Below are 26,480 nucleotides of genomic sequence, written 5' to 3'. Positions count from 1 at the left end.
GTCTTCGTTCCAGATGTAGCGGAATGATAAACACATAAACTGTGCCGACACTCAGACGGCTCACAGGTCGTTTCGTCCTCAATACAATAGGCGAAACTCGACCGAGTTCGGTCGTCCTGCCAGGCACTTTTTTTGGTAGTGGTTGACTCGCTTGACAATGGTAGTGCATCAATCACCCAAAAAGAATCTCTCCAAACAGGTTTCAAAATATCCAAAAAACTGCCAGATTAAATTGGAAGCTGATGATAAAAAGAATGGAGGAATTTTTCTTATGATTTTGCCAACATCTTACATTGACGAATAAGTTACACGCAACACAGTTTCATCCTCAGGGAACTCACTGTCATTCATGGGCATACTCGCACAGTCCTACACATGTTGAACACATGCCAGAAGGCGAAGTGCGAAGATGCAGTAAAATGTTAACCTATTGGCATTGCAAGCTTCTCATTATGCTAACATTTAAGAATGAACGACTGGTGCCCAACTCAATCACACACATACTTCTGCATGAAGCCAAAAAAGACAAACAATATTTCAACGCTTCATGGTTGAAACATGGCGCTCAAGCCCATAGTGTACTACCCTTTCCATGTTCACGGAAGCGCAGCCTCCCCACGAAAACGCAGTGTGTCGCATCCTCTGGTGCTCGCCTCGCAACAAGCCACACAGGGAAGTAACAGAGAAAACTAAAAGCAAGGCCGTGTACAGTTCCCAACAAGTATAGAAATCAAGTGAAAAGTAATTTGGGCTCTCAGTACAAATACTCTCATCAGAATAACCTTATTCGGCCCGTTAACACCGTGAAATAATATAAAAAATTAATAAGATTGATGAAAAAGAGAGACGATATGCAAACAAGGCGTGGAACCTCTCCTCTATAAATACATGATTTAAGTAAAAAGGAAGCTTCCTGCATCATTAAACAGAGGTATCCTTAATTATAAACTCAGGAAATAAGAAGGATTATCACATTGAAGGAAATCAACTCAAATCAACTAACAGACGGCCTGTAAAAGCAGGATGCCTTCTATGAAAATTTTTTCCAAACTATACAACGATAATGGAGAGCATGTATGTTTTCAAAAATAAATTAAAACGCCACTTGATTAAAATTTGTCTGTATGTTGTTGAAGAATACCTTGAAGCTAAAAATTAATATTATGTTTCATATGTATCTGTACAAATAGGCAAAATATTTCTGAAAGCATAAAGTGACTCTACTCTTTGGTAATTATGTATGTATATCAATGTTTTCTTCCTAGATGCATGTACTTTAAAGGTTAGTTTTGAAGAAATCAGTCATTTTACTAACACATGCAGTTGTGTCATTTTGAAACTTGTACTTGTGCAGTTTATCAAAATTGTTGTAAACCTGATTTGTCCAACACTGTTGTACAGTATGAATAAAAATACATAAATACATAAATATTGGAAACGCAGTAGCACTGTGTAGCATTCTGTGTGAATGGTAACTATATTACATTAATACTTGTTCTAGAGATCAAGAATACGACATTTCGTAATGATGTGGAAACTGTGGCTTCACTTTTGTTGCATCTGTGAACTCAGCTTTATCCTACCGATTGCGTGTAAGCTGGAACACGTTGTAGTTTGTCCATAAATCGATTTGAAAATTACTGTTGATGCTTGTCGTAGTGGTTCCAACGCGAAAAATGTGCGAAGTGTTATCCATACGAAATTTGTAATGGCAGGTAAACAATTAATTGAAGAACGGACGTTACAAGGGGACAAAGAGAAAATAACGTCAATGGCAGGAAGATCCAGGGTGGCAATATAAAGACTGGTTTTACTATAACTAAACTGTTCGATTGTTGCGTTTATAGCATTCACCGTGTACTAAAAGTGTGTTGTAGAAAAGGCGAAAGTAATGAGAAGATAATAGCGCCCTAAAAATTTTTAAATCAGATGTATGGCAATAATATTTTGCCCCTATTGACATGAGAACCTTTAGATGACCTTGGTGTCAACAGGAGTTGAATGTGCTCAAACCTGGAAGCTGGACTTGAAGATTTGAGAAAAGTTACTGTCTGTGGACACAAGATGGCAACACTGTGACGAGCGAAATTTGACTGAGTCAGCTGTTTATTCAGTCTACTGTTTCTTGTCTACATCTACATGGTGAAATTTAAAATGCTCGATCCACGTCGGTTCTTTAGGGGCACTGAATATTGTCCTACAGTATAATCTTTTGCGACAGTGTGGATAAAATAAAAATAAAAGTAGATCAACTTATTCTACGGAAGTGTGCAGTCACAACAGTGTGTTATGTTGATAAATCAATATCTAGCAGCAGGGTCTTTATAACATAGAGTTTCCTGTACTTGTGCTTCAATAAATTTACTCCCTAATGCGATATATGGTTCATAATATGCGTGAATTAAAGGTAAATTATACAGTTCAGTCCCACAATATTAAAAGTAAAACTTTCCAGTAGATTATGAAGCCATACCTGGAATTTGGAGTGGAATTTTAAATTCTGGGGCAAAAGTTTGTAACAGGTTGAGCATAGTCTTCACACATAGGATTAAAAAAACCCATATACTAATACTCTGAAAGGCAATAAAAGAAACCTCGATGGCCACACCTTTATAGACTTCAATAAACATCTAAAAATGTATAAATTAGGTTTATAATTCGTGCAAATGTTATATTATATACCGGTAGTGGACATATTTCACTTGTCTTAATGAAATCGTTCTTCAGGATTGTGTATATTGCTTAGCATGCATCAAGTGTCAGTTCGCTCAGTGATTATTTAACACTAATGTCGAAAAATCTAGATTTTTGTAAATTCTTCCCCATCACCAGGATCTCTATGTCGCTATCAGCTGTTCATTTTACTCTCCTAATACTCTTTTATTGACGTGTAATATGAGGAGCTCCGAGCATCAATAGATATTTATATGCCTCCGTTAACATTCGTGAAACTCTTGCAAATCGTCGCGTTCGCGCTGTAACTCGTGAAGTAAATTAATTTGTGAAATCTGCTCCTTAAGGAGTCATTGTCCAGGTCATTTAAACCGATCTCTCCGCCACAGACACTTCGTTAATATTTTTTAAGAATAGTTGTAGACGCAGAATTTCTGGTCTTATATTTATTTGTTATATAGCGGCCATGGAGCCCAGTGATCTCGGGTAGCCACTTGCCGCTGAATGTTCTTTCGTAGGCAGAGAGTCTTTGATATTCTTATTGAGTGTACAATCATTGCTGCGCGGCTTGATACAAACAAGAACCAAATTTAAAGGATAAATTGCAGATAAGAAGTGGGTTGGTGTATGTTGTTTGTGGAGCATGTTGTGTGTGTAGTATACAAGTCGAAAATTGTTTAAAATATGTTTGAATGGGATTAATGATTGTAAAATACAGGTGGGTACACGAATTGTAACTTCGTTTTGTTTAAAATTTGATTTTTGTTATGGTTGTTTGACTTATTCTTCCGCCGTTGGGAATTACATAGATATCGAATTTTTCCTTTGTTTCTCTGCATTTATCTCGTTGGAAAGGTGCAGTTACCTTTGTATTTAGCTAATACGCGCCCAACGTTTGTTACAATGCATTTATCTCGCTGAAAATGTGCCATAATTTTTATTTAATGATGATATGTGCAATGCATGTCACCCATGAAACTACTTCGTCAATCGTAGCAATATTGATGATACGGAGGGTAGGTCATCCTTGGTTTCTGAGCGAAGGCTATAAAGAAATTTCGATTTTTGGAGCAGTTTTTATAAGAAAACTATTCTCCTCTGATTTATGTATTAACCAATATTCTCGACTGTTCCTTTTAAATGAACTTTTACTCATTGAGAGAGTAAAGTTTGCTATAGTGAAACCACTTTGGTAACAAAACTAATTTACCCAGTTGCCATCCAGCTAATTTGCTTCTCGCAAATATTAATGGTACTGATGTCTAAAAGTACTAGAACACCTCAATAGTTACTACTTTGATATTTTTTAATAAAAAAGACGGAGGGGTTTGACAGAGCAGGCCATTTTCACTCACAATATAATTCTGTTGTCAGTAAATAATAAAATCTCATATTGGAATCATGTGTGAACTTTCAAAAGCGTTTAACAGGATAAATCACACTTGTCAGTAAGACTGGTGGAGTGGCGATAGCAATGGTGGAGGGAGTGTTTTATATCTGCAGAAAGCAGAAAATGTTATCTGTGCCTGTCGATCTATGATAACCAAAACGTGCATAGTATTTCCACTCTCACTACTTTTCATTTGCACCTCATACGATCAAGACTATTTCATTGGTATAATAACTCCGAACTCGTATAAGATAGATGAGGAAGAGTAATTCATTGATATAGTAAACTAGTCAGTGACTGGATTAGCATAAAGCTGGAATAAAGGTATGTTCAGATATACATGCTGTGAACATCTGTGTGTAATTCTGCCAGAATTTTTTTTATTAAGGAACCAGTTTTAATGCCGGACTGTCATGCGCGTCGAATAAACAGAAGTACACGAGGGATTACAGGAGTGTCCGATTCCACCCGTCTGCTTTGACCTATGGCATCATCATTATGGCGGAAATGGCTATTCTAAGCGGCTCCAATGTTGTGCGTATGACGTCATTACATACACGAAAATTCATATAAGACAATAACATCTCCCTCCAAAAATACAATCACATTAATGGGACAACCGCAGGAAATTGGGGGCTTTAGGGTGAGGACAAGCTAAATATATTAGTAAAAAACCACCACAATCCCAAAATACAAGATAATAAAGAAAAACAAAAAAATTACAAAACCCAACAAAATCTGCAGGAAGCTGACACTTCCCTTGACGTATATAGGTCAACCACAGGTAACGATACCAAAACACCAATACCTACAAATGAAACTACGCAAATTGGAATCAGATGATTCCCTTGACGTATATAGGTCAACCACAGATGACGATATCAAAACACCAACACATACAACTACGATAATGGGATTCGGTATTTCTGGTGACCTACATAGGTCAACCACAACTATTGATACCAAAGACCAACATCTGCAACTACGAAAAATAAAATCAAAACCTCAAAAATCCACAAATCGAACATCCCTACATAAATTAAAACACATTCAGCACACCATCAATACACAAAACGTCACAACTCGAGAAGAATAGACAGAATTACTGACAAATAAATTCTGGTGCTGCAAACTAGGTTGGCCAGCCCTCCCCACATATGCACAAATTAAACCTTTTACCACACTACAAACAACAAACCAATGACACCTAACGAAAACACCAAACACATAAACAAAAAAATTGATAACTCATTGAAAAAACTTCCAAACACACACACACACACACAAAAACCACCAGAGGGCACCATGAAACACAAGAAGACATCAACAAACACAACCACCTCATAAACACCACAACACCTTTAAGTCACATGTCAAAGCAGACGGGTGGAATGGGACGCTTCCATTGACCTGTCCATTGAATCTGTTTCAGTATAGCTATATGGTACCTGTTTTATGTGCAACGGTGTTTCGATGTCTCCATTTGTTTTTTTGCATAGGGGATTGAAGACGACAGTTATCAAGTGTTGCAACGGGTTGCTTAAATAATAAAATGTCAGAGCGAGTACCTGGAATAAAATAAAGTACATAGCAGTCAGTATTCTACCACCAAAAAGATTCAGTAAAACAGGTAGTGCATAGAACTCTAATGAATACTTAATACAGTATATCAGTCACTTGGAGATACTTGTACGAAGTCAAATGATACTGTGTTTGCATAATCTTCATATAGAGATAGAGAAATGATAGTGAATGTTACATATCTGCAACAGTAATATATAATTGTGGAGTAAAATGAAGAAAAGTGTTGTGAAATGAGACTTCGTACACTCTTTTTCTTGATACAGTAGAGCGCCTGCATCCTGCATGGCAGTGTGCATGAAGCTGTGATACGATAAAGACTACTGTAAATAAGGGAAAGGCAACCACTTACCTATAGTGGGCCAGTGTTTGGGGCATAGTAACACACAGAAAACAGCATCCACACTAATTTTCGAGCACTAGCTCGTTTTCCAGCAATAGTATGCACTCGCTGTCTCCACAAGTGTGTGTGCATTTGGGTGTCTGTGTGAATGTATTTGTTAATGTGCGTACAGTGGTTGGAAAAAGAGATAGTGCTCGAAAGCTAGTGTGAGTTCTGTAATAGTAATAATAAAATTTTATTGTCATTCAGCTCATTACTGCAATAAAGTCAGAAGCATACATCTCTCGGTGTTCTTCAGTTTGCATGAAATCGGTAAAAGTAAAAACCAAATGTTACAAAACAGTACTTTCATCTTCCAAAAATTCATCATCATTCGTGTGAAAATGATTGTTTACTAATAGTTTATACAATATGGCTTTAAAATATTTACAGGTAATTATTTAAAATCTCTGCTTAGTCTGTTAAACATCGTTAGTCCAAGGACTATGTAGAAGTTATGTGATTTATATAGTCCATGATGTGGCATGTTTACACACGTTCTAGTTCTAGTATGAATATCACTTCTCAATATGAATTTTGAAACATGGTTTCTAATGTGCAACAGAACATTATAAATGAATAGGTTTACATTGCAATTTAATGAACAGACGTTTACAGTGTTCAAATTTACTGGAATCAGTAATTATTCTTAATACTTTCTTCTCCAGAAGTAAAATGTCAGTTAGATGACAGCTACTACCCCATAGTAAAATTCCATGTGTCATACTGCTTTGGAAGAAAACAAAAATGCTGATCTGACATAGTTATCTGGAACATATATTTTTAAATTAGACAAATTTATTTATTTTTATTTATTTATTTATCCTTTGACAAAGTACATTGTATGGATCAAGATATATTTTCATTTCATGCACCAACAGGTACATAGTTGTTACTGTCTACTGTTTACCAATAATATAATTTGTTACAAAATTATTCTAGGGCTGTTGCTTATTTAATTAGATTTTGTACAATTTTTCTTTTGATACAATAATGATATTGCAATTTCTTTGAACTGTAGTGTACATAAATTCATTAACACCGTAATAAGTTTTCTGTTAAATTTTGAGACTTTTTTGAAAATATTTTAATTGTTTATTTCTTTCAAGAATGAAGGGAGTTTTTTCAAGGGTTTTTGGTCCAGCATATGATGGCTTTGTGTGTGTGTGTGTGTGTGTGTGTGTGTGTGTGTGTGTGTGTGTGTGTGGGCTCATGGAAGAGGTTCCGTTATCTTGTGTCATTGTTGTGTTGTTTGGTGTTATCTCTAGTATCGGCAAAATATTTGAATTTTGTCCAGTAGAGGGGTTCATGTAGGTACATACTGGGTAATGTTAGTATTTTGTGAGCTTTAAATGCTGGTGTACATGAATCTTTCCATTTAAGATTGGCCACCATTCCTATGCCTCTTTTTTTGTAATTTAAATACTTCATTAATGGTTGTTTTCGAGGTACCTTCCCACAAAATTATGCTGTAACTTAATGTCGTATTAATTAATGCGTAGTATATTGTTTTCATAATGCCTGTATCTTTTAGGTAGGTGAGTTTGTGCGGCACATATAGGTTTGCGCCGAGTTTCCTCCTTATATATTCTACATGCTTATCCCAGTTTACATTTTCATCGATAATTATTCCAAGGAATTTTGTTTATTTGGTGTTCTCTGCTATGCACTCATCTATGCATACATTGATATCTTCACTGTGAAAGTTTTGAAGTCTTAAGTTTACACAAAGTGTTTAAATACTATTGTTGTGTAGGTTTAATTCAGTAAATCTTCTAATGGTATTATTTACTTCTACATTGGCTTTTATTTCTAGCTTTTCTGTGGCTTTATCCTTGAAGAGAAGAGTTTTGTAATTTGCATAGGTAACTATACTACCATACCTAATCATATTTGGGATGTGATTTGTGTATAGAATGAAGAGTATTGGGCCAAGAATGGAGTCTTGTGGCACAGAGAACTGCAAAGTTCTAGCTTTAGATCTTATTTTTTTCGCCAGTAATTTTTGTAATTTTAGTATATTGGCTCCTGTTCGTCAGATACGAGAGAATCCAGTCTCCGGCATTTCCTCTTATGTCATGTACTCCTAATATTTCTACTAGTTTTGTGGTCTACACAGTCAAATGCCATTGTTAGATCCATAAAACTCCCACACATTTATTTTTAGTCAAAGTTTGTTATGACTTTTTCTATGAGATCTATTACTGTGTCTATGGTGCATTTATCTTTCTGGAAGACAGACTGATTCGTCGATTATTTCATCAAAAAGCAGAGTGTGTCTGTGCATAAGCTTGTTCAAATAATTTTCATATGACTGGTAAAAGAGCTATAGGCCTAGAATTTTCTGGATCGTATTCATTCCCCTTTTTATGTATTGGTTTTATCGGTACTGTCTTTAAGCACTTTGGGTAAGTTCCTTCCAGGAAAGATGAATTGATTAGTTGCGTAGTGGATTTTTTGAGTTCCTGCATATAGTGTATAATTTCTATACTTGATATTCTGTCAGTTCCACATGACTGTTTGTTTTGGGTTTTTTTATTATCTTTCATATTTCTTCTTCTGTCACTGGGAAAAGTGCCATTGTTTTTCCCTGGGGATTAAAAAATGTTTTCCATGTTATTGTATTTATTGTTATTTGTTTTCTCTCTTAGTTTTTGGCCTACTGTGGCAAAATAGTCATTGAAGAGATTTATGATTTTATTCTGTTCAGTTTTTTCTGATCATGAGCTGTATTTTGAGATTTGTATTTATAATAGACCAACAAGCCGTGCTTCTATTACCAGCACTATTTATGTACTTCTTTACTTCTAGTCATGTGGCTGCTTGCAGTACTTTAGCATACATTCTTTCATATTTTCTGTGGTACTCTTTAAAGTTTTCATTGATGCCAGTTTTATATATTCTGTGCATCATTTTTATCTTGTTCCTAGAGACCAAAATGCCTTTTGTTATCCACTTTTTGTTTTTATTTGTGGTTTTGGCTTCAGTTTTTGTTGCTGGGCTTGTAATATTGAGATGGTAGGAAAGTGTGTCAATAAAATAAAGTCACTTTATGATCCATTGATGGAGATTCTTTTTGTAGTATTTCCCATCCTTCTTTTTCAAGTTTTATCCTAAGGGCTGTTAAGTTTTGTTCATTTAAGCTTCTTTTCCACCCCCCCCTTTTTTTGTGCCATTTCATTTGTGGTTTTACGATGTAGACATATTTTTATGCATCATGGTTTGACAGGGCCGTTGCTATAACTTCACTTTTGTACTGAAAGTCCCTTAAATTTATCAAGATGTGATCTATTTGAGTACAGGAGTTTGCAGTTATACGTGTTGGAGTAGCTATTGCATTGTTTTCATCGTGTTCAGGAGCTCCCTACTGTCATTGGTGTCTTGCAGTGTGTTTATGTTTAGGTCACCTAGTAGTACAAGTGCACAGTTCTTGCTTAGGATGGTATGTAAGAGCTCTCCTATGTTTTCCATGAACATTCTATGCACCCATTTGGTGGTCTGTAGATGTTTGTGGTGTACAGTGAGGAGCTACTTAAAACTATTTTTTGGCCTGTTACTTCAACTACATTTTCAGTGTTATATTTTTTACATAAGTCAAGGCTGTTTATATGGTTTCTGTTTATATTGTTATGGGTTAGTATAGGAGCTCCACCAACCTTACTATTCTTCCTGTATGAACTAGCTATTACATTGTAATTTGCAACAGTAAGATTTAGAATTTCATGCTCATTTAGGCCATGTTCTGTCAGAGCTAGAATGTCAGGAGTTTCAATATTCTGGTGCATTATTCTTATAATTGAATTCCTGATCCTATGTTTGTTTTTGTCCTATATTCTTTTTTGTTATCACTGTTTTTTGTGGCTATCAAATTTCCTGATTTTTCACTCCCACTATACAGTGTTAGTTTCCTTTGTTTCTAATGATTTTACAAATATCTGCATACATTCTACTGAATGTTACTGCACCTAATCTATTTAAATGTGTGCCATCCTTTCCCAGACAATTTTCACACAGGAATTTGTTTGATGGCACTGTTTATTTTGTATATGTATTTGTCACTCACTGACCTCGTTTTTACGGTTCCGCTAAGTATGAGCCTGGGTCCTTCATAAAGACTTCTTGCAGCACGAATCATTTGTGTTCAGTGTCCTGTTATGTAGCTGCTTGTTTTGCAATATTTTTGAAATGTTCACCGAGTTGTTGCACTCTAATCCCAGATCGCACATAGATTTCGCAATTGGGGACAGCAATATTTTTCAATAGCGAATCTCCTATTACTAGACACTCGCTATTTTGTACAGCAGTGGACATGTTTTTTCTTTTGATGTATATCACAGTCCTCCACTTACATTTATCTGCTGATGTTAGACCTGTTGACTTTTTCGTGTCTTCATTGGAGACACTGGGTGTATTTTTGTTTTTCAAGTTCGAGCCTGCATATGGAGCAGGGGAAATGTTATTGTTTTTTGAGTTTGTATATTCACGCGTAATTTCGCGGTCTTCTATTTGTTTTTGGTGGTTTTCATTCTCACAGCACTGCTTTTCTTGTATTAGTGTATAATTTTCTTTCCTTGCTTCAAATAGTTCAGTTTTTACAGTGTCAATGTCATTTTTTAGCCTCTTTGTAGTTTCATTTTTTGAGGCTTGTGATTCTGTTTGATAGATTTCGCACACCCAGAGCTGCTTTTCATGTATTAACCTATTATTTTCTTTGTTTATGTTTGTATTTTCTGTTTTTAATGCCTCAATATCTTCTTGTAGCAGTTTTATAACTTTGTTGTTTAGTCTACTGTATTTAAAAGTTCAGCCATTTCAGCATGCAAACAAACTTGGCATGTCCGCAAAATATCATCACTGATGAACTTCAGGTTTACCTTCACGCACTTTTTGTGTAGCCAGTAGTTGCACATTATACACAATATACCTTTCATCACTTACTTTTTGAATTCTCTACACAAATAACTAATTGTTTTTTGCCTTTTTGATGAGAGCGAAGTGTCACTACACTTTCCTATCAACGCCATATTGTGTGAAACATCTCTTGAAAAACTCTTGAAAGTATGTCCAATATATATTGTTGATGTGTAGTTCCCAGGTCAGTTTGCTGTCAATAGTAACACCTAAAAATTTAATGGACTCTTAATTCGTGGTGGTTAGGAATCTCCTTCAAGCTAAAGTTCCTGGGTTTTACTTTAGTTTAGCAAGAAACCATTTGCTGTGAACCATAATGAAGATTGAGCAAGGGTATTTTTGGTCAATGTTTTCAGTGTGGCAAGGTCTGAGCTTTCATTCAGAAAAGTTGTGTCATTGGCATACAATATTGTGTGAGAATTTGTGAATAAAGGCAGATCATTAATCATTAACAGAAACAATAAAGGTCTAAGCACCAACCATTGTGGCACTCCAGGCTTTAACATAAACCAAATTTGGTGTTTCTCTTGGGTATTACTGTTTTCCCACGTGTTGATCTGCTACAGGTAATTGGTTGCCTTTCCCTTATTTTATGTATTGCTCTGTGAGGAATTTCCATTATTGTTATACACAATAAGAACTGATACAGTTAACAGGAAAGAAGACACTGCTAGAAGAAATGCCCCTGTGGCTATGCTAAATACACAACAATATATTGTGTTATGAATTAGATTTCATCTGTATATATTAGGGAAACAATGTTAGTGTTCTTTTCCCATTGCCTGTTGTGGCATCAGTTACAGTTATGGCTGACAGTTGTGTGTAGATGTCATTACACACTGTCAGTATACAGATTTTTATGGTGTACTAACTTCTGTTTATAAGAATTTTGTATATTTTACAATTTCTGTACAGACTTGTATATTGTAATTTTATTGAGTGTCTTTCATATATTCCGTTTTATTTGGATATTGTTTATTCCTCTGAAAGTGACAATCTTTTACTGCTGGTTGTATCTACACATGTAAAGGCATTTCTTTGCACTTTTAGAAATATGAAACTGGTGTAACCACAGTGGTATCATTTGATTTCGCACAAATGCATATAAATGCTTCATGCAGTTGTGCTGTGTTAAATCTTCTCCACAAGTGTGTGTGTGTGTGTGTGTGTGTGTGTGTGTGTGTGTAGTAGTAGTAGTAGTAGTAGTAGTAGCCGTCTCTGTATGTTGTATGATAGAACCCTGGATGTGACTATTTTCTTTGACTGGACAGGATTTGATATGATGCTGAAGATTTATTTACGACAGTAATCAAGTGTTTTGTACAATGGCCAATAAAATATTGCTGTGTCATATATGATTATAATTTTAATCCACATTAAGTAAGGAATTCAGGAAGGCTGTGAGGGACACACGTGTATTCAGGGGATTCTTTGATGACACTGATCATTATTCAATCTGCAGTGAAATTGGGATTGTGAGGCCAAAAGTGCAGGAGATCAGGTCCATGTGTAGGAGGATAAGAGTGGAGAAACTTCAGGATAAGGAAATCAGACACAAGTACATAACAGTGATCTCAGAAAGGTACCAGTTAGTTGAATGTAGTCAATTACAGTCATTGGAAAAGGAATGGACAAGGTACAGGGACGCAGTACTAGAAGTGGCTAAAGAATGTCTTGGAACACTGGTGTGGAATGACACAGTCAAGGCAGCCTGTAAAAGGAAAAAGAAGGCGTATCAAAAATGGCTACATACTAGAACTCAGGTAGACAGAGAAAGTTATGTTGAAGAAAGAAACCAAGCCAAACAGATAATTGCAGCATCCAAGAAGAAATCTTGGGAAGACTTTGGAAACAAGTTGGAGACCATGGGTCAAGCTGCTGGAAAACCATTCTGGAGTGTAATTAGCACTCTTGGAAAGAGAGGTAAGAAGGAAATGACAAGTATTTTGGACAGGTCAGGAAAACTGCTGGTGAATCCTGTGGATGCCTTGGGCAGATGGAGGGAATATTGTGAAGAGTTGCTCAATGTAGGTGAAAATACGATCAGTAATGTTTCAGATTTCGAGGTAGAATGGGATAGGGATGATGATGGAAATAGGATCACATTTGAGGAAGTGGAGAAAATGGTCAATAGATTGCAGTGCAATGAAGCAGCTGGGGTGGATGAAATTAAGTCGGAACTCATCAAATACAGTGGAATGTCAGGTCTTAAAATGGCTACACAGGGTAATTGAATTGGCCTGGCAGTCGGGACAGGTTCCATCAGACTGGACAATAGCAGTAATCACACCAATCTTTAAACATGGAAACAGAAAAAGATTGTAACAACTACAGAGCTATCTCTTTAATCAGCGTTTTGGGTAAAATCTTCTCAGGTATTGTTGAAAGGAAAGTGCGAGTATTAGTTGAGGACCAATTGGATGAAAATCAGTGTGGGTTTAGGCCTCTTAGAGGTTGTCAGGACCAGATCTTTAGCTTATGGCAAATAATGCAGAAGTGTTATGAGTGGAACAGGGAATTGTATCTATGCTTTATAGATCTAGAAAAGGCATATGACCGGATTCCTAGGAGGAAATTATTGTCTGTTCTATGAGATTATGGAATAAGAGGCAAACTTTTGCAAGCAATTAAAGGTCTTTACATGGATAGTCAGGCAGCAGTTAGAGTTGGCGGTAAATTGAGTTCATGGTTCAGAGTAGTTTCAGGGGTAAGACAAGGCTACAACCTGTCTCCACTGTTGTTCATATTATTTATGGATCATATGTTGAAAACGATAGACTGGCTGGGTGAGGTTAAGATATGTGAACACAAAATAAGCAGTCTTGCATATGCGGATGACTTAGTTGTGATGGCAGATTCGATTGAAAGTTTGCAAAGTAATATTTCAGAGCTAGAACAGAAATGTAAGGAGTATGGTATGAAGATTAGCATCTCCAAAACTAAAGTAATGTCAGTGGGAAAGAAATATAAACGGATTGAGTGCCAAATAGGAGGAACAAAGTTAGAACAGGTGGACGGTTTCAAGTACTTAGGATGCATATTCTCACAGGATGGCAACATAGTGAAAGAACTGGAAGCGAGGTGTAGCAAAGCTAATGCAGTGAGTGCTCAGCTACGATCTACTCTCTTCTGCAAGAAGGAAGTCAGTACCAAGACTAAGTTATCTGTGCACTGTTCAATCTTTCGACCAACTTTGTTGTATGGGAGCGAAAGCTGTGTGGATTCAGGTTACCTTATCAATAAGGTTGAGGTTACGGATATGAAAGTAGCTAGGATGATTGCAGGTACTAGTAGATGGGAACAATGGCAGGAGGGTGTCCACAATGAGGAAATCAAAAAATCAAAGACAAACTGGAAGTGAACTCTATAGATGTAGCAGTCAGGGCGAACAGGCTTAGATGGTGGGGTCATGTTACACGCATGGGAGAAGCAAGGTTACTCAAGAGACTCATGGGTTCAGCAGTAGAGGGTAGGAGGAGTCGGGACAGACCAAGGAGAAGGTACCTGGATTCAGTTAAGAATGATTTTGAAGTAATAGGTTTAACATCAGAAGAGGCACCAATGTTAGCACTGAATAGGGGATCATGGAGGAATTTTATAAGGGGGGCTATGCTCCAGACTGAACGCTGAAAGGCATAAACAGTCTTTAATGATGATGATGATGATGATGATGATGATGATGATGATGATTAAGTAAAGGACTATATAAACAGCTGGTTTTAAGAAACCAGTTGTATAGAAGCAGGCAATCTGCAGTGTTGCAGCAAGGAGTTTAAATAATTCAGCTAAATCTTGACTTGAATATAACCAGGTAGTTGCAGTTAAGAAAAATCGCAAGGTATTTGACGTAACACAAAAAGTAATTTTGTGGCTCACAATATGCAGTCTTAATCATTACTTAAACTGTTACTTGTAGTAGAGATTGTTTTGTTGTACTTTGCCAACTCGCAACTGTGCAGTCACCCTCTGAACTAAACTAGTCGTCATGCTACATCACAGATCATTCTGCCATCACAATTCTCTTTCTTAGAAAAAGGAAGGGAGCTGTGGTGATCATGTAAATACATCCTCTTGTAATGCATTGTCATTACAAAATATCTACAAAGAATGGAGAATGGTTTAAATGTTGGTGCTCGGAATACATTCTCTCATATTGCTTCTCATTGTTTAACTGAAACTACCCATCCATGAGCGTGTGAAACATACTTTTTGCCAACTTATGTACTCTAAAAGGACTGGCGCCCTGTTTGGTACCACATGTTCTGTATCTCAACCAGAGGGAACGTACTTGCTACTCTTCATATATGTTTTCATGAGTTTCTCATTGTATCTAATAGAAAGTGAGGTACATTTATACCTGACCCATGTAGTTTCCATGTATTACATAATTTTATTACAAATTCTTTCTTTTAATGCTCTTATTAAGAGTTGTGCATTTTTGTGCAGAAATTTGTAAGAATGCTCAATGTTGAATGCAGAAGTATCAGATTTTTCATGTAATGTAGCTACAGGCAGTAGTTGTAAGGAGGACATGTGTTCCTTTGGATGTATTGTCTGCAGTCTGTTTTGTCATCTCTCTCATTCTTTGTACACGTCTTGTGAAGAGTGTGACCACACAAACTATATGTAAGCTAGGAAGGTAAGGAAAGGGTGGGTTGGTTGTAATTAAACATTATTAGTTGTTGCAAAGCAAAGCTCACTGTAGCTCAACCAAGCGAAGTGTGCGTCTGACAAGTGTATGCTGTGTCATAAGGTATGAGAGATAGACAAGGGTAGTTAGCTGCTCAGGACAAATGGGAAGTAATGCAGTCACTTGTCAGCTGAAACGGAATAAAATTATCTAAGGAACAAAAGTGTTTTGAGAGTATTGAAGATGATACTACATTGAGAAATTGGTACATGTCTGTACATTGTAAAGCAAAAATTAAATACTTCATTCCTGACTTCACACATTGTTCTGTTGCATGCTCACAGTTTATTTAGCATAACTAATTGTACTGGTCCGTTGAGACTTTAGGGAATCATTTTGCGTGGTAAAATTCTATAGTGCTGCTTTGCTTAATGTCTTGCATCAACATTTGTAGACTTCAGAAAGATTGTAAAACAATATGTACTGGTAGGTCTTAATATAAATATTGTAATGTTGGTATTGTTTGGAATGCCCTTTGGGAGTTCAAGCTCCCATTGGTGTAGATTAGATTAGATTATCAATCACTCATGTGTTTACCCTTCCATTTATTTTCTACTTAAAATGTCAGCCTTTCCTGTAGCCTTTTAAAAGATCTAAATAAATTTAACTAATGTAACATATCACTAACTCTCTATGGTTTTATATTAAGAGAGGATGATTTCAATACACATTTTCCAATACAATCCTATAATTTTGTGGAAATGCTCCAACAAATACTAGAGTGATTCCTTGCCCTCTCTTTTTTTCCCCATTGCAGGTAAGAATTACATTCAGTGTGAGGAGAGAGGAAGGAAAATCTTTACAAGTCTGCTCACATGAGTTGGCTTGTGATCACTCCACGGCACTGAGCAACTGACTGGCTGATGGCAGCATATAGTGGGGAAAGGAGGATTGAGGTGAACGAGTGGTTGAGGATAAGGGAGGGGAGAAATTACCTACAGGATTCCCCTAGGGTCAATCTTGAGTTTTGCTGTAGTTTCTCGAATATGTAAATGTTCTTACATCTATTATGCAATAAGCAAAATTATTTCTTTTTGAATATGGCTCTGGCATTGTAATCAATCCAAGCATACAAACAACAACACAGTAAATGTTAGTCTTCTCAAAAGTATCACTGACTGGTTGTCTGTGAATTGTTTCACCCTCAATTCTAAAGACACAACATATTCTGCTCTCTGCATCTATGGTTACTACACCAATGGTGAGTGTTAACACATGGCGAAGAAATAATAAATAGGGCGGAAACTGCCAAATTCTTACGTCTTCATATCAGTGAGAATATAAACTGGAAAAAGCACCATTTTTGGAACTCCCCAACCAGTTTAGTTCAACCACATTTGCACTTTAAATCATTGCACATCTTAGGGGATAGACAAATCAGTAAGTTGACAAATTTGCCATATTTTCATTCAATAATGTCATATGGAATAATGTTCTGGTATAACTCATCTTTCAGGAAAAAAATTTTCATTCCTCAAAAATGTGCTGTAAGAATAATATGTGGTGTTCAGCCACAACTATCTTGTAGACATGTTTAAGGAGTCAGGCATTCTGCCTACTGCTTCACAGTACATTTATTCCTTGATGAAGTTAGTAGTAGATAATCCATTGCAGTTAAAAAGGAACAATGACGTTCATAAATGCAATATGAGAAGAAAAAAGGTGTTCGTTACTCTACAGTTAGGTGTTAGGTTGATCTTAGCACCAATCACAGTGCTGCAACTAAAGATTTTGTTAACTTCCCAATGGTATAAAATGTCCTCAATATAAGAATTTCTATTATTGTAATGTGTAAAAGGTGATTTGTAGGAACTCGTGCATAACTGTATATTTAATAAAAAATTAAAAAAATCCTTACATGAAGTAGATTCGCATATTGGGACTCTACAGTGATTCAGCTGTTTGCAAGATGGAAATTTGTGCTAGACTGAGACTCGAACCTGGATTTCCTGCTTATCACAGGCTGTTGCCTTAACCACTTCACCTGTTGGAGCACACCTCCAGGACCAATCCAGACTCCATACATTACTTGGTCACAACCTTATGCTCACACAGTTCGTGATGCATGCACAGGGAAGGAAGAGATACTGGGACTGACATTTACAGCTGTTGTAAACACTATGAAATAGATTTGCATATTGTGACTAAATATTGAAGTCAGGTGTATGCGATACGTGAGGTAATCAGATTTTGCGAGCATAAGGGTTGTGATTGTGTGCCATGTGGAAGTTTGGATCAGTCCTGGGGGTATAATCAGTGGTTAAGTTGACCACTCACAGTAAGTGGGAAACCAGGGTTCGAGTGCTGGACAGGCACAAATTTTCAAGTGTTAAAAAAAGCTGACATCAGTATATAGTCCCAATATGCGAATCTGTTTCACAATGTTTGCCACAGCTTTATTTGTCAGTGACAGTGTTTGTTCTTTCAAACATTTTGTGAACACACACACACACACACACACACACACACACACTCTGTGATCAATCAGTGATGATGAAAAATCTAGATTAATGTTCAGCATGTAGCCATATTTGCAAATTAATTCATAATATGAACACAAAATGTCCTGTTCCACACCATTACGATTTATGCAAATGATCCATGTAACATGAAACTAACTAACTTGGAGAAATTAGCTGTCTACTGCACAAAGAGTGTTTCATCTTAAACTCCAGAATGCAGTCATGCATTTCCGAAATTGATGTGTTCTTATCCTGCAATGTAAAATTCAAGACATCCACAGAGGAAGGTCAGTTTGCGATTCACCATTAATTTTTTGTTTCTTCTGCTGGTATAACACTCATCATCATCATCATCATCATAACACTCATATCCATAAATATATCTACTTCCCCATGAAATTTAAAAAAATCTCACAAGGACTTTACCTCAACTCAGCCAGCGTATATCACCATAAATGTTTGCCATGTCCTCCAAAAAGGCTTGGAACTGGCGATGTTTGAGAACATGACTGTGGATGAAATTTGTTGTTTGAATCACCACACTCACCACTTCCTTCATGTTCACACTCTTAGTACACAGATTTTCTTAGTTGAGAATGCAATGCGAAAATTTCATATGGAATTTGAGCATCGATTTTAGCAAGTGCCATGAAACCGATATTTTGGCCAATCATAGCCAGTGTGCTGTCTACCAAAGAAGTGAGATTCTTCCGATGTAGACCCATATTGTCAATACTCTCCTGCATAAACATGAGAATATCTGCCCGTGTAGTAGGGTCTTCTGTGATGATGATACCACTACCTACTGCAGGAATGGAAATTACTAGCCAAGTAACATTAGAGACATCTATGCACTCATTCAAAGAAAATACAGCAAATTTTTTTTGTAAGAACCATTATCCTACATCAAATGTATGCTATGTCTTGAATTCTGCATCAGATATTTGAATGGATGATAGACAATTTAACTTTCTGAATCTCTTCAGATCTTTGAGGAGTTATATGTTCATGTGCGGAAACTAAACATGTCTTTATAAACTCTCCTTCAGTGAAACTGTACTTAGTTGATTGTTCTTCTTGAAAACAAAATATGCATTGTGAAAATGTTGGGGAAAACTATTCAGGTGTTTAGTTCTGCTTCCTTATGATGAATACTTAATTGAGTCATGTTGCTTAACAGTGCTTTCTTTAATTCTTGCTCCTCTGCTTCTCGCTCTTCACCTTGCAAGAGTCCATAATCATTTGCCCAGAAGATATTGTAATGTCCTTATTAATTCAATTTTTTCACCGAGTTCAGAGGCTTGAAGCACAAGACACCATTGCATACCATAAACTACAGCACAATGACTGGCCCTGATTTAACACCGCTGTGGGCCATGCAAACACAAGAGGTGAGCAGGCTGCTGTTGACTGAAAATGAAATCTCATATGAGTGCAGTACCTGCCGCTAGAATGGGGAGATGGCAATATACTACATGTGGCCTACACCTGTGGTTGTATGGACAAAAAAGAGAACATTCTCTGGGATATTCTCAGGGTTAAAGAAGATTCTCTGAGAAAGTTCTCATTTGTGTATGAATAAAAAATTTGAAGCATATTCTATGCGAAGGGAGTTCCTTCTCACTATCTCACCTCTTTCTTGAGAAGGTTCTCAGTGTGTGTCATGTGGTGCATTTGACACAGAACACATGCATAATCTTAAGTTTCACGCAACTCAGTCAAACAGACAAACTATTTAGCGTACAAATGTGGATTTCGCATCAGTATGTTCTTGAAGAGTTGCATGACATTTTAGTTCTATATGCGACAGCGAATTATTGAACTGTATACTGACAGTTCACAAAAATGCATTTTCTGATGATTTCACCAAATTTTAGACATGCTGGAAACCTTTTTTTTTAAATTGAAGTTAGGTGGACACACGGTGTGAGATAAAACTTAAGAATACATCATATTTCATCTCATGGTGTGAGATAAATCTTAAGAATACATCATATTTCATCTACTCCAAAACTGTCCGCCCCCGGTAGCTGAGTGGTCAGCATGACAGACTGTCAATCCTAAGGGCCCGGGTTCGATTCCCAGCTGGGTCGGAGATTTTCTCCACTCAGGAACTGGGTGTTGTGTTGTCCTCATCATTATGATTTCATCCCCATCGACGCACAGGTCGCCGAAGTGGCGTCAAATCAAAAGACCTGCACCAGGCGAATGGTCTACCCGACGGGAGGTCCTAGTCACACGACATTTCCATTTCCATACTCCAAAACTGACAAGTTTTCTAACATGAAATAAAAGATTGGTTAAATATGACTCCAAATGATCCGCTGGTGGGTCGTGTGCTTATGGGTCACCTGTGTGGTTTTGTTCCTGCCCCCCCCCCACCCCCATCCCCGCCCCCCGTGAACCATGGACCTTGCTGTTGGTGGGGTGGCTTGCGTGCCCCAGCAGTACAGATAGCCGTACCGTAAGTGCCACCACAACGGAGGGGTATCTGTTGAGAGGCCAGACAAGCGTGTGGTTCCTGAAGAGGGGCAGCAGCCTTTTCAGTAGTTTCAGGGGCAACAGTCTGGATGATTGACTGATCTGACCTTGTAACACTAACCAAAACAGCCTTGCTGTGCTGGTACTGCGAACGGCTGAAACCAAGGGGAACTATGGCCATAATTTTTCCTGAGGGTATGCAGCTGTACTGTATGGTTAAATGATGATGGCGTCCACTTGGGTAAAATATTCCAGATGGGCGGGGACTACTCAGGAGAAAAACTTGGCATTCTACGGATCGCACACGCACATGAGAGAGAGAGAGAGAGAGAGAGAGAGAGAGAGAGAGAGAGAGAGAGAGAATACAAGTTTCGGACAAAAGTAGGCAACTTTAGAACAGATGGAACATTATGGTTAGAATCTCAGATTTTTTTTTATCTCATGACAATGTTGGCAGTACATCATTAGAGGACAGGGTATTGGCATAGAATGCAGACCTGCTCAGTCAGCTGTAAACTCCTGTAATGCTGTGTTGAAGTGGGTCTTACAAATTAAAAAAAAATCAAAATTATTTATGAAGATTTTGTGATTAATTGTACTAATATGTACAAGTGCTGTCATGAGTGTAAACCTAGCAGAACGAACGTTCATGGTGAACAAAGAAGTGGGGATACATCGATTGTAACTGATGAGATAGTGAAGATGATCGAAGAAATGATTCGTGGTGACTGTCGATTGACTGTGTATGAGGTGAACACAATGTTTCCATAAATTTCCATATCTGTTTAGTACGAAAGCATTATTTAAACACGTGGTTTTTGAAAATCGTGAGTTACGTAGTTCCTTGACTCTGATGTGACTTGTGAGAAAATTGACTGTTGCACTACACCCCTGAGATGAAGAGACAATCGGTGCAGTGGCCACATGGGTCAATCCATAACAAGTGGTTCAGCAGTGGTTGCTTGACCATTTTGGGGGGGGGGGGGGATGAATTCCCTCATATTTGGGGGATTCAAAAATGTTTAAAAAAATTTCTTTGATGGTTATCGTTTAGAAACAGTGGCCATTTTTGTTTCAGGCTAAAAACATTCTTTTGCATTTACAAGCATGTGCAGTTTTTTTAAACTATTTAGCAATGGGTTGCCCCAGACCTTTCAATTAAGAAGCATTTAGTTAGCACACACACTGGACTACAAATTCAAACCATCATCCTAGCCAAATGTGTTTCTTAATATATTTGTAATGCCTCAAAGTTATTGGTCATAAATTAAAGAAACTCAATTTTTGCCCAGTATTCTTTCAAAGAAAGAGTAATTTCTTAGCTTTAATAAGTATTGTGCTATTACACTACATAGTATAGTTACTTTTTATAGTATCAATTGGTGAGAAGCTACATTAAAAAAAAGGACACTATTTAAAAAAGAAATTATTCAGATAGTGAGGGGAGACGAAAATTTAATAGTCATGGGTGACTGGAATTCAGTAGTAGGAAAAGGGAGGGAAGGAAACGTAGTAGGTGAATATGGATTGGGGCTAAGAAATGAAAGAGGAAGCCGCCTGATAGAATTTTGCACAGAGCATAACTTAATCATAGCTAACACTTGGTTCAAGAATCATAAAAGAAGGTTGTATACATGGAAGAAACCTGGAGATACTGACAGGTTTCAGATAGATTATATAATGGTAAGACAGAGATTTAGGAACCAGGTTTTAAATTGTAAGACATTTCCAGGGGCAGATGTGGACTCTGACCACAATCTATTGGTTATGAACTGTAGATTAAAACTGAAGAAACTGCAAAAAAGTGGGAATTTAAGGAGATGGGACCTGGATGAACTGATTAAACCAGAGGTTGTAGAGAGTTTCAGGGAGAGCATAAGGGAACAATTGACAGGAATGGGGGAAAGAAATACAGTAGAAGAAGAATGGATAGCTTTGAGAGATGAAGTAGTGAAGGCAGCAGAGGGTCAAGTAGGTAAAAAGACTAGGGCTAGTAGAAATCCTTGAGTAACAGAAGAAATATTGAATTTAATTGATGAAAGGTGAAAATATAAAAATTCAGTAAATGAAGCAGGCACAAAGGAATACAAACGTCTCAAAAATGAGATCGACAGGAAGTGCAAAATGGCTAAGCAGGGATGGCTAGAGGACAAATGTAAGGATGTAGAGGCTTATCTCACTAGGGGTAAGATAGATACTGCCTACAGGAAAATTAAAGAGACCTTTGGAGAAAAGAGAACCTCTTGTATGAATATCAAGAGCTCAGATGCAAATCTAGTTCTAAGCAAAGAAGGGAAAGCAGAAAGGTGGAAGGAGTATATAGAGGGTCTTTACAAGGGCGATGTACTTGAAGACAGTATTATGGAAATGGAAGAGGATGTAGATGAAGATGAAATGGGAGGTATGATACTGCGCGAAGAGTTTTATAGAGCACTGAAAGACCTGAGTCGAAACAAGGCCCCCGGGAGTAGACAACATTCCATTAGAACTACTGATAGCCTTGGGAGAGCAGCCCTGACAGAACTCTACCATCTGGTGAGCAAGATGTATGGGACAGGCGAAATACCCTCAGACTTCAAGAAGAATATAATAATTCCAATCCCAAAGAAAGCAAGTGCTGACAGATGTGAAAATTACCGAACAATCAGTTAAATAAGTCATGGATGCAAAATACTAATGCGAATTCTTTACAGACGAATGGAAAAACTGGTAGAAGCCGACCTCGGAGAAGATCAGTATGGATTCCGTAGAAATATTGGAACAGTGGAACACGTGAGGCAATACTGACCCTACGACTTATTTTAGAAGCTAGATTAAGGAAAGGCGAAACCACGTTTCTAGCATTTGTAGACTTAGAGAAAGCTTCTGACAATGTTGACTGGAATACTCTCTCTCAAATTCTTAAGGTGGCAGGGGTAAATTACAGGGAGCGAAAGGCTATTTACAATTTGTACAGAAACCAGATGGCAGTTATGTCGAGGGACATCAAAGGGAAGCAGTGGTTGGGAAGGGAGTGAGACAGGGTTGTAGCCTCTCCTCAATGTTATTCAATCTGTATATTGAGAAAGCAGTGAAGGAAACAAAAGAAAAGTTCAGAGTAGGTATTAAAATCCATGGAGAAGAAATAAAAACTTTGAGGTTCGCTGATGACATTGTAATTCTGTCAGAGACAGCAAAGGACTTGGAAGAGCAGTTGAACGGAATGGACAGTGTCTTGAAAGGAGGGTATAAGATGAACATCAACTAAAGCAAAACGAGGATAATGTAATGTAGTCGAATTAAATTGGGTGATGCTGAGGGAATTAGATTAAGAAATGACACACTTAAAATAGTAAAGGAGTTTTGTTATTTGGGGAGCAAAATAACTGATGATGGTCAAAGTAGAGAGGATATAAAATGTAGACTGGCAATGGCAAGGAAAGCATTTCTGAAGAAGAGAAATTTGTTAGCATTGAGTATAGATTTAAGTGTCAGGAAGTCGTTTCTGAAAGTATTTGTATGGAGTGTAGCCATGTATGGAAGTGAAACATGGATGATAACTAGTTTGGACAAGAAGAGAATAGAAGCTTTCGAAATGTGGTGCTACAGAAGAATGCTGAAGATTAGATGGGTAGATCACATAACTAATGAGGAGGTATTGAATAGGATTGGGGAGAAGAGAAGTTTGTGGCACAACTTGAGTAGAAGAAGGGATCGGTTGGTAGAACATGTTCTGAGGCATCAAGGGATCACCAATTTGGTATTGGAGGGCAGCATGAAGGGTAAAAATTATAGAAGGAGGCCAAGAGATGAATACACTAAATAGATACAGAAGGATGTAGGTTGCAATAGGTACTGGGAGATGAAGAAGCTTGCACAGGATAGAGTAGCATGGAGAGCTACATCAAACCAGTCTCAAGACTGAGGACAACAACATAAAAAAAACAAAAAACGGATTTTTAAATTTTTGTTTCATTTTGTGGCCTACAATGTCTTTGTTAGTGGACAAAGTAAAAATCTGAAAATTGCTTACTTAATAGACCTTTGTGATACCAATCTTAAGTGTAAATTTCAACTTTGAGATTCAGTGGGAAGTTACAAATAAAACATCAATTTGAGTCAAAAATGCATTTCTTAATATGTGGAATATCTGGACTCATGGTTAAAGTATATCAGTTACATATTTTAAATCTAGGCCTATCTAAGACAACTTTTGTTTAATGAGGCAACTAATTACTTACCTTAATGAACATTGGCTTACATCTGACAATATTAAAATTCTTAGTAAAATTGAAAATTTAGAATCGGCGAACAGTAGGCGAGAGAAGTAATATGGAGGCTCTTGCATACCTACTCATTCTGATATACAATATGAGATAAGAAATGATTTTATCAGTTGGATGCAGAGTGTATATTTGAGAGCTGCTGTGTCAGGTAGAGAGACCTAAATGTTGAAGTAGTTTCTATTTATAGAGTGCCCGAGAAAACTACAGTGCAAGCTTTTCTGATGAAATTTCATTGCCTGCTTGAAAAACGTAATAAACGAAGAAGATAGTAACAGCTGCTGATTTCAATATTAATACCGTAGTTGAAAACAGTGACATGTCCAAATTCATTGACTTAATAAAAAAACTTTGGCTTCAAAATAACTTCATGCAACCCACTAGAGTTAATACACAGTCAGCTACCTGTGTTATAATATCCTAAAAAATTATGTATTTGAAGACATTTACAAATTTTGCATGGATTTAGGAATCCAGACCACTCTTATATTATTCATTGAACTACCAAAAATTAAGAAAGAAATTTCATGTAACAAAAGCCGCATGAAAAGGAACTTCAATGAAAAAATTCAGTTACATGTGGAAATAAGTTGAGAGGTTGAATGGCCTTACAACAGCTGTATTTCGAGTAAAAGTAATTTTAATAATTTTTTTAAATAGCTTTCTTGAAATATTTAATGAAACTTTTCCACTTAGAACCTTATACAACAAAACGACTAATAAACTTAAATAGATAACACAGGGTATAAAAATTTCTAGTCCCAGGAAGAGGAAACTCTACAATGAACTGAAATATAATAAAAGCAGACTTTTACTGAGTATGTTCACCATTATAAAGCTATATTTAAAAATGTTGTGAAGGCAGCGAAACAAATGACAAATAACAAGTTCATTGTGCAACATAAAAGTAAAACAAAACCAATGGGGTCTGTTGCCAAATCAGAGTTAGGTGTTGGAGTTAGTACTAATGAAATATATAGGATTAAAGTAGATGAAAGCTTTATTGTAAATTCGGCTCAAACATCTGTGTGTTTAAATGAATTCTTCATAAACGTGCCAAAGTCAGATGTTGATGTAACAGAGTATCAGAGTAAAGTAAATCCCTGTGGGATCCAACATGAAGTTGAGTATCTTACAGATTTAAAAAAAAAATCACAGTAAAGGATGTGGAAAATGTTACATTATCATTAAAAAATGAAAGCTCTGTTGGGTGGGGTGGGATACCCTCTTAAGTGATTAAAACAATGTGCACATCCCCTAACTAAAATATTCAACCAGACTTTTGAACAGGGATGCTTTCCCGTTGTTTCGAAGTATGTCAAAGTCATACCTCTGTTCAAGAAAGGGCTGAGGGAAGATATGGGAAACTGTCGGCCTATTTCTATTCTTCCAGTCATGTCAAACGTGTTAGAGAAAAAGCTGCAAATCAGATCAAAAACTTTATTGTAAAAAATGTTATTATAAGTAACGAATTTGGACTTCAGCCAAGTAAGGACAATTAGGATGCAGTGAATAACTTTATTGAAAAGATAAGCAAATCATTAGATCATAGGAGTAAAGTTGCAGATATCTTCTGTGAACTCACAAAAGCATTTGACTCCGTGAACCATGACTTGCTTATCTACAAATTAGACAAATATGGTGCTAA

General features: G+C 36.9%; 1 protein-coding gene across 10 annotated transcripts in view; it reads left to right on the top strand.

The window, feature by feature from the left end:
• The first annotated feature begins 3,226 nt into the window (after window positions 1-3,226).
• The window catches only part of LOC126209780 (longitudinals lacking protein-like), a 253,154-nt gene continuing 229,900 nt past the window's right edge, over window positions 3,227-26,480 (top strand). For 9 of the 10 annotated variants that reach the window (XM_049938921.1, XM_049938914.1, XM_049938912.1 and 6 more), the window contains exon 1: window positions 3,227-3,391. The gene's annotated coding sequence lies outside the window, so the exon portion shown is untranslated. Of the gene's footprint in view, window positions 3,392-5,562; window positions 5,694-26,480 lie in introns of all 10 variants that reach the window. The other variant, XM_049938913.1, reaches the window with a different exon arrangement.

The sequence above is a fragment of the Schistocerca nitens genome, chromosome 10 (genome assembly GCF_023898315.1).
Source record: "Schistocerca nitens isolate TAMUIC-IGC-003100 chromosome 10, iqSchNite1.1, whole genome shotgun sequence".
Lineage (NCBI taxonomy): Eukaryota > Metazoa > Arthropoda > Insecta > Orthoptera > Acrididae > Schistocerca > Schistocerca nitens.
This window is presented reverse-complemented; position numbering and strand designations above follow the sequence as displayed.